General features: G+C 36.6%; 1 protein-coding gene across 1 annotated transcript in view; it reads right to left on the reverse strand.

Moving 5' to 3' along the window:
- LOC306848013 (glutamate receptor ionotropic, delta-2) overlaps nucleotides 1-13381 on the reverse strand; it is a gene marked incomplete at both ends in the record, with an annotated part of 396902 nt that overhangs the window by 340014 nt on the left and 43507 nt on the right. The gene's annotated exons all lie outside the window — the stretch shown is intronic.

Raw genomic sequence — 13381 nt, forward strand, 5'->3', positions numbered from 1 at the left:
AGAGCTGTGGTGTTGACTCTACTATTCATTTAAATTTGTTATCGATATAACTATCATCCTTGGTGTGAATAGAATTTGTGTCCATTTTTCTGTTTGGTTAAAAAAAATAAAAAAAATATTATTGATTGAGCTCACCTTGTACTGAACCCAGAATTTAAATTAATTCAATTTAAATTCAGAATTGAAATAGCCAACATTTGATTACACAAAGATCTCACTATCCAGGTCAACATTTTATCCGTCTCAACAAGCAGAATGTCATACATTTTCTTTTTCCGCCATGTTCCATCACAGGCACTTCATATTGGCACTATCCCTCTCCTGGCTGTCACATGGAGAGAAGTTAATTCAATTAAGAGACGTGAAAGAGTTTTTTATGGTCTAAGCCCAGGGAGCTATTTATCGCATCTAACAAAAGCCAAGGAAGCCTCTGGACTGCATCTCCTATAATAGTAAAAAAACATCCTGACATTAAAACTCAACAAAGCAATCATCTCTCTCCAGAGACACTCTCCTGAGATGCAGAGAGCCAGTAACACGGGCCCTGGCATTTAGAGTCCTCCACCGCTGCTGTGGCGTGAGCAGTGCTTGAGCATTTTTAATTAAATAAACTCAGGCTGGGTTGATATGCTCCGTTTTGAAAAGTCACCTCATTAGTTTCAGCAGGAAGAGGCAGGACTGAGGTAGAGCCTGATTATAAACATTTTACACAGCCTGGAATCAATTGAGATAAGATGGAAGAGCAGACGGTAGCAGTTAGGAGAATTTTTAATGGTTGCCATACTCGCTATTCACATTTGAAGGCCTTAACTGTGTGAGTGCGATGGAGTCAATTTTGAGTAGTAAAAGAACTGACGGACTTCTAGGAATGAATGGTGCCTGACATGTATGGTGCCAGAAGGTTGGATGAAAGAGAAAAATGGTCAAAGGTCACTGAATCTGTGTCATAGTAGAAGGATATGCCCAAAGGAAGTGTAATGAAAAAATAGATACGGGCAATCATAGAACCAGGTCATCGAGCGGCAGGCCAAAAGAATGAGTAACATTACTTCAGACCGCAAAAGCACATTTCTGAGTCAAATATGAGATTACAGACCACCTGAAGCCTCAGTGCAAATAAAATCACTGCGTCAAAGCTTTTGAATAAACAGGTTCAGTGCAGATCATCATGACAATGTCATCTATATTTTTGGTTCGGTGCAGGGTGCACACAGACATGACACAAACTGTGTACCCTAAACTGTGGCAAAGACTACATTTTACAGCTTTTACAGAGGTGTTTTGGTGTGGTACATGTGGCCAAGGGCGATTGTGGGATTTTAGCCTTAGGGGCTTGAGCCCTTCACAAAGACAGAATGCTTCTAGCCTATAGTGTGAGAAATTGTGGGTTCAAAATTGTTTGATATATTTAAAATAATAATAATAAATTAACCATTCCAAAAAAAAAAAATATTTAAACTGTACTTGTTTCACAATTTATGTCCTTTATGTAATTACTGAACTGAACTGAATCATCACTAAGCAGACTTGATCTGAATAATGACACTATTGTCTTTTTAGAGCTGCTTTACAGCTAAACTGGAAGAACTTGAAGAATCTGTTATTGTATTTTCCTGTTTATTACTGAGCTGCTTTGAAATAATCTGTAATGTATAAAGCGCTATACTGTATATTAAAACATGTATATATATTCCAAAAAGTTTGAGAATCAAGTGGAACGGAGCACTGGCTGCTGATGAGTGACAGATGGGGGCAGGATCTGCCCTAGAGAACATCTCTGCCCTTAGCCTGCCACTGAGAGGTGGATAATACAAAATATAATGAACTTTACAATTGTACAGTGACTGCTAGGGGGAGGATTCAGAGTGATATAATCTCAGAAGACCCTTTTTTTTGTATAGATTGTATAGTTGCAGAAAGACAGTGAAGAATCACCTACTGTGTGCATGTCGCACTGTGCTGTTTTTTTAGTATAATTGTATACTGAATTCACAGTCTAAAAATGAAATGAGAACATGAGGCATAGTATAACTACTATTTCTCACAAAATGACATTTCAATAATGTGCTTAACCTTGTCTTTTAATGCCTCAGCCTCTTGTCTAACCTCCAATTTCACATCTCTTAACCTTCAATAGCGACCTAAGCGCTTATCAGAGGACTTACAATAACGCAAGTTGCCTTCGCTACCATTAAGCAATGACATAATATGAAAGTTCACGATATGAGGTTCAGCATTTTAAATAGCCTTCTAAGGATCGGTGTGGTTTAATAGCTGTATGTTAATTTATGTTCTCTCAGAGGGGAAAAAAGACCGTTCAATTGACCAATATATGTTGACATACTAAGCATTATTCAGTGGTCTTACAAAGTTTTAGACACTTAATGCATGGATAGGTATTAAAATGTCAAACCAAATTGCATTAATTTAACAAAGGATAGCACAAGATACAGTATATTCAAGCGAAACAATACGATTTTAAATTATATATTAAAAATACTGTTCAAAATTTAAGACTATTGGGTCCGAAAATAAGTCATTAAAGAAATGACTAAAAATGTAAAGTAAGCTCTGACAAAAGGCCTGGAATCTTGAGCATTTGGAAATGCCTTTTGCTTTGATATACTGTTATTTACAAAAGGAGAATTTGTCTGACAAATGTGGATGGATGGATGGATGGATGGATACTCTTCCCTAAACATATCCGAAAGACATGTTCTCATTCACAATCAAGTCTCCTTGAATTATTTTCTGTTGTTGTAGACTTCTGACTCATCCCTTTACCTTGAGGCCTAGTGGGCAGTAATTATAAAAATAAAGACTGAAACTATGCAGAATTCATTCTGTGATTAATTATTGAGGTCCTGATTTATACCACCAGTGTCTGCGAAGATCACTGACTCAGTCAGCTCAGACAGCCTATCCCAGATGCCAACAGCTGGGGATTCTAATCACTGGCAGAGTGATGAACGACACTTGTGTGTTGGCAAACAGGGCCTTACAGCTGCCAAAAGAGGTGGGGAGACGTGAAGATTACATGAGGGACAGTGTAGGGATAAGAGTGTGTCTTCCTCCTGGATCTACACTGAATAGCTGGTTGTGACAACACATGGTGTCACATTTCAGCACAAAACCCAGATCATCCCAGGGTCATCCACTGACATCCAAATGCTCAAATGAGACTTAAATCTGAGGCCTTTGAATAAAGGAGCTGTAAATTCTTGAGTACAGTGCATGCTGCTAGAGGATTGTAAAAGGATCAAGGCCTACAGAAATCTTGCAAACCTCCTTCCCTTGTCTGAGGAACTCTTGACAGTGGAGATCAATAGAAAAACAGTAAAGTAAAAGAACTAAGGTCAGCCATCACTTCTGAAAACAAAGTCTGACCTCCAGAGGTGGACAAATCAATGGGAGATTCACTGAGTGATGCTTAACCTTATAACAATGTAGTACAATGTGATGTGAACTTTTTTGTTGCGGAACATTTGGCCAGTTCAGTTGAATGGCAATATTTCAAGTAGTTTTTTTTTTAAAATAAGCTATATTAACCTCCTAATTTTTTAGGAATACCAAAGTTAGCAGGTTAATATTATGATTTTAATTTTACTATATAAATATCATCAATGCAATAATGCAATTAAACTATAGAAATAATGAAAAAAGTGTTACACAAACTTTTTAACTGAATTTAAAATCTTTATTACCATGTTTAACATGAATAATAACAAGTAATAGCTTTCAACTAAATTTTACTTAATACAAATTAAATATTTTCCAGATAATATTTGTATAATTTAATTTAGTAAAATGACAACATAAAAGCCAACTATACAATTTAGAAAAAAAGTATTTAAAATAATATCACACACACAAAAAAAAAAACTAATGTAGTATATTTCAGGTGGAAAATCACAATGAACAAAATGTAAATAGATAATGGATAAAATAAATTGAGAAGTATTCCATTAGGGGGAAAAAATGTGTTGCATTGCCATATAATGGCAGCCCAAAACTACTTAGCAATCTCCACCTGTTACTGAAAGGCACTCAACTAGTCCAAAACTGGTTCAAAGAATGAGGAATAAGAACGTGTGCCTGAAAGCTAAGACATGAGCAGTCATGGTGGAAAGATGCATGACTTGCATTAATGAATCAATACATCCTTTCATAAGGCCGAGGTCATTATAATTCTCTGAGTGATTCAAATCACTATGAAGGGAACTACAGGCTTATTTGTATTCCGTTTTTGTGCTGGAGGGGGAAGGAAGGCCAGTCGGCAGTTTGCACAATCAGGTTCCCAGCAGAGTGAAGGCGGTCTGGTCAGGAGAACCTAATTCTCTCTCTCACAACGGCTCAGGGGGATCAGGCATGAGAAGTGTCATTACAGTGACAGAATCCAATGGAATGATTTGAAAAGAGTGCGATTGAGGTTGAGAAGGAAATCTGTGAAATAAATGAGAGTTATTATTTCTGCTGTAGCTGTGTATGGAGAGAAAGACAGAAAGGGGAAAAAGAGATGGAAGGAGGCAGGATGGTTAGTGAAGGCAAGAGGCAACCGCTTTAGCCCCAGGGTGATTGGACCTCTCTTTTCAGACAACTGAAAGCTGTGTCTACGCTTTGGACAATCACAGCATGAGAGAGTTAGTGCACACACACCTACACACATACACACACACAGAGACAAGTCAGGATGATGCCAACAGTACGAATAACGTTACTTCTCAAATCACAGACTTTTACTTTATTACACTTTTACTTTGTATTGATTTTCCTTGCTTTCTTTCTCTTCTTCTGTGGAACACAAGAGAATATATTTTGAAGAATGCCTTATATTTTGTTCACACAATGAAAATCAAATACTGTAATTTTGACAAAAACAGTCAAAATATCTTCTTTTGTGGTCCACAGAAGAAAGTCATGCAGTTTTGGAACAGCATGGGGCAAAGTAAATGATGACAGAATTTTCGTTTTTTTCTTTTCGTTTTATGCAGCCTTGCTATAAACATTCATTGCCTTGGTCTTGATTTTATAAGTGTAATTTCCTCACATGTATTTCTGAAACCCCTCATTTTTTTCCCAATTAAATCTGAAAACCAATTAACTTGCATAACACTGGTGTTTGAGACCATCAAGTGCTTGACTCCTCTCACAATAATCTACACAATAATCATTTCCATCAGTCGAGCCAAATTTACATTCACAGCTCAGACGGTCTGCTCTCAGCAGGAGTAGGAAGCCGGCTACCCCTCCTGCGATGTCCAAAAGAGACGTTCCGCCAGCTGCTGTTTTCCCATTTTCCAAAAGCGCAAAGAAATGTCCCTCCATCATTCATGGGAAACTTTGAAAGTGCCAGTTTGCCCATTGAAGAAGTGCCAAACTTCACATTTGGAAGGCCAAGTTCCTCTGAGATGCCACCAAAACACAGTGGCGGGGTTTTACCCAGCTGTCAGCTGTAGAATGCCATCATATCATCGCTTTATTACAAATGTCAGACTCGCTGCTGGAAAACCCCCCCATTGATTAGAGCCTGGATAATTGGATTGTGGCTCTACCTCAGAAACACTGGCTGGGGGCATTTAGAGGGTGAAGACCATGAAAGGCAATATCAGGATGTGCGTATAGAAGAACCGGATGAGAAGAACAACAATAAAAGGTGAAGACATGTACTTGAAGAAAACTCTGGTTAAGAATATTGCATTCTAAATTAGGCCAAAAATTAAACAAGAAAATGTAATTAATTAACTTAAATGAATAAATTATTATCAAATAATACAGATTTTAATAACTATTTTATAAAAGAAATAGTACAAATATATTTACAGTTTCTGCAGGTATGACTTCAAAAATAATGTGAAGGAATGATGCATTTAATTATGAATGAATGAATGAATGATGCATTTATATAGCGCTTTATTGTGTATTGCTGTATACCCAAAGTGCTTTACAATCGTGTGTGTGTGTGGGGGGGGGGGGTATTGTCTAAGTCACGCATTATTACTGTATTGCTCAAGGAGCTGACAGTAATTTCAGTTTGTGTTTGGCATGCAGTTATAACTTCAGATGCTTGAGGCTTTCTTTGAAAAACCTGCCAAAGCCACAATCCCTCTCTTGTAGTTTGAGGTATTAGTAGTGTTTCAAAACTAAATGTTTTTTTGTAAAAGTCATTTTAAATAGCCTAAGGCAGAGTTTCACAGCTGTAACTGCCAAAAGTGTTATCAACCTACTTGATTTATGGAGTAAATGATTAAAAAAAAAAAGAAAAAAAAAAGTTAAGTAAACTAAATAAATAAAAACTAATTTGCTTCGGTTCCCAATGGCAGAGGATGACCAGCCAAAAAGTAAGCTTACCTTGCTATCCTTCATTAATAATGAAAAGCTTCAATTCAACAGCGATTTAGTATCAAATCCATGAAATTAATAATTGATAGGCTGTTTTTAAAATGTGACTCAGCTAAATTTAGAGAGCCAATGCAAACAAAAACAGTGATGGGGAGATATCTGGGACAACTTTACCTATCCCTGAAAAATTTATAACACCATACATCACCTTTTTAGGTTGTTTTTATTCAATCCATTTACAATTTTCCTATTCTGCTTCAGAATCCCCTCATTATAAGAAATGTTTAAATGTAAAATGTCTGAAATGCATGTTCAGCTACATTTAAATAGCTTCAGATCTCCACTCATCATTATAATCAGTCCCTTTATCTTTCTCTTGAGAGCATATTTCTATTTATAACCTGACCCTGCATTATAGATGTCATTGTCACCATTGTTGATAAAGAAAAGTAAAATCAAACCGATGACATACTGTAAGAAACTAACAGAATATTGTAAAAACATCAGTTTTATCACAAAGGACCAGATTGCATTTTAACAGCAATGTCATGATGCCAGGCAGCTTCGGTACACAGTTTTATAAAAAATATTATATGGAGGTCTTCTGACTGACACACTGTAACGCTTCCAGGAAAGGTGTTTTCACAGCTTCATAGTGTCCATAGTGACAAGATTTTTTAAGCTCACAGTACATACATCAGTCTGTACAAGCCTGTTTCCACCACACGATAAAAAAAATAAAAAGGTAATTGTGCCTTTTTCTCTCAATTCTGAATTCACATCTCACATTTTGGATTTTTTTTTTTTTTTCAGAATTGTGATATATAAACTCAGGTTTGCATGACAAACTCATAATTGCAATAAAAAATCTCATGTGAGATAAAAACCTGTGTGAGATAAAAAAACAATAACAATTGCATTTAAAAAAAAATTGGTTTTGGGGAGAAAAAAACAATGGAATTACAAAATGTAATCCTAGCAATTTCTGAGAAAAAAGGCAGAGATGTATACAAAGTATGCAAACTTTCTTTCAGAGGATACATTTTAATGTAATAGAAAATTTAAACCATTATTAAAAAGGATGTGTAGGGCTGCAGTACTCGAGTCCGATCTCGAGACGTTTTTCTGTCGTCTCGGACTTGTCTTGGACTCGTTGGTATTTGGACTCGGACTTGTCTCGGACTTGGTCATCGGACTCGCCAAATGTTCTAGTTGGTCTCGACCGAGTCCAGCTATATATGCTTTTTTTTTCTCTCTTTCAAAACAAAACCATTAATCTGGCTCGCTTGTTCGGAAAATGGGTAATGTAATTGGTTTAATTTACAATCCATCTAGAACGGGAATTGCCATTGGTCGCCTGGTAAATGCACGGCTGCGTCATATGCCTGGCTCTGAGTGTGTGCGCTGCACAGAGGCATAATTAATTTTTATTTTGGCCACAGAAACAATGTCGGCGAGTTGCATAATACAGTTTGGTTTTACAAAGTTCGTTGGAGTTTTCCCTCTCTTCCACCTGACTTTCCTTTGCTTTTATATAGCTTATAAATGCCCGTGCGCAATTTACTTTCACCGCATATGAGCACATGATTAACCGCTCTCTTGTGATGCTCTCTATGCCATTCACACAGAATGTGCTTTTGTGTTGACAAAGATGTGACGCGGGCAGTGGAATAGGAAAAAATGCAAGAAGATTGGAGTTAAACATCTTTTAATAACTAGAGCGCCGCGTTTTTAGAAAGCCGTTTCATGCACGAGACACTGCAAGAGACGCGAGCGCAACAGTCAAACGCGTCCAGGTTTACACAGAAAAAAACAATGGAAAAGCAGCGTAATCAAATAAAAAACCTGTGGAAAAACTACTACTGTATGTCTGATATTTCATGTTTGCATCAAGGTGACAGGCTGAAAACCACTGTTCATTGTTTTTACAGAGCATTTATAGTTAATAATAGCACTCTAGGTGTTATACCCTCAGTCATTTTGAATTTGAATTACTTAAATAATAATAAAAAATTAAGCATTTTTCTTGTATTATTTCTGAACATATAATATGCATAAGAAAAGTTTGTACAAGATTTAGTTGTAGTTCATGCACCTTTTCTGCAAAGATATTTAGTGATTTGTTTAACATTTACATCATGATGACAACTTCATGTGTGTGGTGCACTTAGAATAGAATTTTCTTTAAAGGTTTAATAAAAAAAAGTTGCTTGAATCATGTTGTAGTTATATTTTCAAGTTGACTAGTTAAAATTGTACAAAATCGAGAATTGGTCAAATATTCTATGAAAATCAATTTATTTCTTAATTTTTTTGCCACATGGTACAGTCTAGAAACAAATAAAAAACCTTCCAATTTTTAATTTCTTTAATTTTTCAATCTTTAATTGTCTGTTCTCTAACTGAATGAAATGATTTTTATTTCTACTATTAAAAATGGCCTCAGCTTAACACCTGTAATAGTCTCTATATCCCCCTATCCCTGGGGGATATATATTGTACCTATATTATATGGCCTAAGGTAAACAGCAAACAAATGCATGCGCGGCCATACAAAGACACACAGAGCTGAAGGTGTTTATATGCTGGTTACATTGTACTATGGTTTCTTTAGGACAGGGGTCTTAAAACTTGGTCCTGGGGGGCTGGTGTCCTGCAGAATTCAGCTCCAACCCTTATTAAACACACCTGAAACAGCTAATCTAAGCATACTAGAAACTTTCAGGCAGGTGTTTTGAGGCAAGTTGGAGCTAAACTCTGCAGGACACCGGCCCTCCAGGACTGAGTTTGGACACCCTGCTTTAGAACAAGTAACAAGAATGGGAACATGTTGATTTATTTTTTAGACTTATGTTGCTTGTTCTTTGTAATATTTTCCATTGGCAGCCCAGAATGTGATTGTTACACTTTAATAAAAAATGCTGAAAATGTGAAGTTGCACTTCAGTTTATGTGACTTTAGTGAAATTGTTAACCTAAAGTAAATAAAATATCCTAATTTGATCCTACAGTGTTGCTGCACATGCTTTTAGATCATTACAAATAATAATGCAAAATTATTATCTTAGAATAGAAGATATGCTGTCTCTCGTGTCCCATAAATTATCAATAGTTAGTATGTGGTTTTGAAGAAGATGCTTTTATTTTCTTTCTCTGTTTTGACTGTCTCATTTGGACTTGGACTTGACTTGGACTCGAATCTCTTTGGACTCGGTCTTGACTCGGACTCGATAGTCCTGATCTTGTCTTGGACTCGACAAAGGTGGACTTGACTACAGCCCTAGTGTATATTGAGTAAAGTATGTAACCAAATATTCAAGTCTAGAAAGGGTCAAAGGTATCAGTTCAAGAATCTGTCAATGCAAACCTATATATCGCTCGACTACTTAATGTGGACGTGCCCGTCACAGTGTCTACAGTGGCTACAGTCCTGGTTTGTGTGTGTTCCTTAAAATTACAGGTTCTGGTGGGTCCACAATGCACATATTAGCATTGGTTTATAGTAATTGGCCTTTGAAATTAATAAATAAAAACAAATCTATACTGCATTAAGCACTTGGATGTTTTTTTAGAAACAAAATATGTGAGGGGCCTGTCAATTCACCAGTCATTCTTCAGTGCCTCTGACCTTTCATACAGACATACTCTCCAGTGAGCCTGATGATGCTTCATATAAAAGGACAAAACAAGATACATCTATGTAAGAGCATAGTGTAATTACTGATGTGAGTTCAAAGAGAAGCTGACAGTCTTAGTTGGCAGATCAGAGAAGCCGCTGATGGTTAAAAACCCACAGCACCCAGGAAACTACACAAACAAAGCACTCAATGTGCACGGACACACACATACATACAAATACAGACAGACTGACAGTGCAAGTAGTTGGGAACAGAGAGTCCAATCTGGCCAGTGGCAAAAACATGAACACAATGAATACAGACCCTTAAAAATAAATTATAAATAAATAATTCTTACTCTCTTTGATTCCTTAGGGCTGGATGAACCTTGACAGTGTAGTCCTAAAGATTAGAAGACAGGAATTTCTCACTCTGCTACTCTGTTTTTTTTTATTTATTTTTTTTTTTATGTGTAAATCACTCACTTTAGCCTTTTTTCCACCAAGACACATTGTAGGGGTGTGTAGCGAAGTCATTATCTGTACGTGTCTATATTATCTGTATCTTTTGCTAAGAAGAAAATTTATATTTATATTAAAAAGAAGGTGGAATATATATATATATATATATATATATATATATATATCTTGCATAATTCATTGCATATATGCTGAAACCAGAACTATATCAATAAACTCATAAGTGTGTCAAAACTAACTAAATAAATAAGAAAATAAATTCTTAGAGGTAATTCCATTTATCAGTTCCATAAAATTATGTCTTGTATAATTAAATTATGCTTTATTTTTTAATTATTCTCTATTTTGTATTAATATATGTAAAAAAAAATTAAGGGAAAAAACTTTCTTATTGAATAAAAAATGTATCACCACCACCAGAACTTCTTAAAACCAGTCTGCGGCTGGCAATTCAATCTACATTTGTTTGCTACTATTGTAGGGCTCTGACTGCACTCCCATTTGTTGTTGCTGCTCATTTGCATAAACTCTGCACAACTTTGCTAACACCTACTATAGGATTCACCAGAAGCTGCAAACTTTTGCAACAGTGCAAGTAGCAGCATGCGTGAATGCTAATCTCCATTAATGTGAATTCTAAGAATGCTGCCTCATTTACATCTATTAATCAAGAGCTATAGGAAACAAACACACTATGAGTTTGAGCTACGCATTAGAGAGTCTATTAAATCTGTCAAATATTTGGATTATTCTTTTTTATTTATTTTTTATCTCTTGGTCTGTTAAAAACTTCCAAGCTAGAACAGATTGTACATGAGAGACAAGCTTTTCTGGATACGTTTCATCTAATCACATAGCAGGAAGCTGACTTTGAGAAGATAAACAGATGTTTAAACAAATGAGGTATACATAACGATGTCCAGAATCATACATTCATAAGAATCGTTTGCGCTCATGCTGAACCATAACACATGTGCACCTGTAATTAGGTTCCCTCACTCAGAATCTTCCAATAAACAAAAGAAAGGATGGCAAGGCACACAAACAGAGAAGAGGAGCGCTTTCTGTGAGCAAGAAGAACCATCAAGAGCAGAGGGTGTAGTTAGCTAATGCAGGTCTCTCCATTAGATAACAGGGGTCAACTACAACATGTCCTACTCTCCCTTTGACCTCTAAGGCTCCATGCGGCTAAAAGGATGACGGTGCCGCTAAATTCATCCACACTCAGATGCGGAGGAGAACAAAAAGCTGAGATGCTTGCCGACCAGCGTTAAGAGTATCACAGACAATTAAATGAGAGGAATGAAAGTCAGAAAAATGTCAGACGTGTTTACATTAACATATCTAAACAGGAGATGTTACCTAATGAGCATGAGCAGCCATGCACTTTTTATGCACTATATTTTTGAATCAAAGCCCTGTATCATTAAATGTGAGATGGTTTGCTCAATAAAAAAAATACAACATGTGACAAATAACAAAAGTCACTTACAAAACAGCTGTCTCTGTAGTGTATATGGCATTTTAGCTCATAAACCTACATCTAACAAACTAACCACCCGCAGTCGAACTTAACTTTCCTCTATTTATACTGCCATTGTCATTCTTCTCAGCACAAACATGCCTCAGTCAGTGCCATTTGCCTAGTCCAATTACTATTGCGCTATTACCGCCTTGCTAAGCAGCCGGTAAACAGACTTTTATTGAAAAGAGGTGTTTGTGCATATTTTCTGTTGATCGTGGTGGCAGTAATTCATCAAAATGATGATCAAATAATGGAGATAAAGACCAAAATGAGACATAAATCCATGCACAGTGTAGTTGAGCTCATTTTAATGGTGCTATTTAGATCCTCCACAAACTGGTACTTAGAGGCAACCTGTATGATGGAGAACCGTGCTACACAAATAGCCCTGATGAGCACCAATTTTTAGGCTTATCTATCCTTTAGTGAATCTTGTGCCAAAACAACGCAGACAGCATATGCAAATAAACAACATACCACCATAATCCCTATTTAGCAATCCCCCCTGTGTAAAGTAGTTTAATTCCTGGTTTGTTTGAAACAATTTAGCAGATCTGTTATTGCTCCTTTGTTAAATATAGTGAAACAGGTTGGCAAAAACCTTGGAACAAATAAGAACAAGCATATAAAACTTTCTTATAAGATAGAGGGAGAAACACAGGAAGATGCCAAAGTTAGATTAAGTGCTAGTTAACTGAACTCTGCGATTGTATGGAGCACAGTGAACCTGCTGATGCATGAATGGCCTTGTACCTGTCCTCCTTTCTTGCAGGATAACAGAAAATGGCCCTGCTCCAAGAGCTAACAGCACCAATTTGTGGAAACCACAGCATCATGGTATTATTAGATCATTCCACTGATCTTAAATCAAATATTAGAGGCTGAGATAATGCTGAGCTCTGAATGCTATGAAAATGTTGGATCCAGACAATTGCATAATGTCAGGCCGAGCGAGCATATAAAGTGGAGGACTGAGGCAAGACTTTATTCTCATGATTAAAAGAGGCACATAATTTAGCCATACTTACCCTTTAAGATCCTTCATAGGTTTAACCAAGCTATTTACATCATAATACGTATTTATAACAGCAAGTAAACAAATGCGGGCTATTCATGTCTTTTGTCTTATGCAAACATTATTTGACTCTCTGGAGGTAATGGCTCAGAGCAGAATGGTGTCCGACTTAATGAACGTCATGAACAATGTCTCCCACCCTCTCCAAGGCATGTTTGCTGAAATGAAGAGTGCATTCAGCAACAGAGTGATCCATCCACGGTGTAACAGAGGGTGCCACTGAAGGTCATTCCTGCCTACTGCCATAAGACTCTGCGATTCTTCCGCTGTGTGCATGAAACATTGACTTGTTTTGACTCCTCTGCCTACAACTGTTTGTCTCAACAACTGTTTTACATTTGCTCTTT

The sequence above is a fragment of the Barbus barbus genome (genome assembly GCF_936440315.1).
Source record: "Barbus barbus genome assembly, chromosome: 28".
NCBI lineage: Eukaryota > Metazoa > Chordata > Actinopteri > Cypriniformes > Cyprinidae > Barbus > Barbus barbus.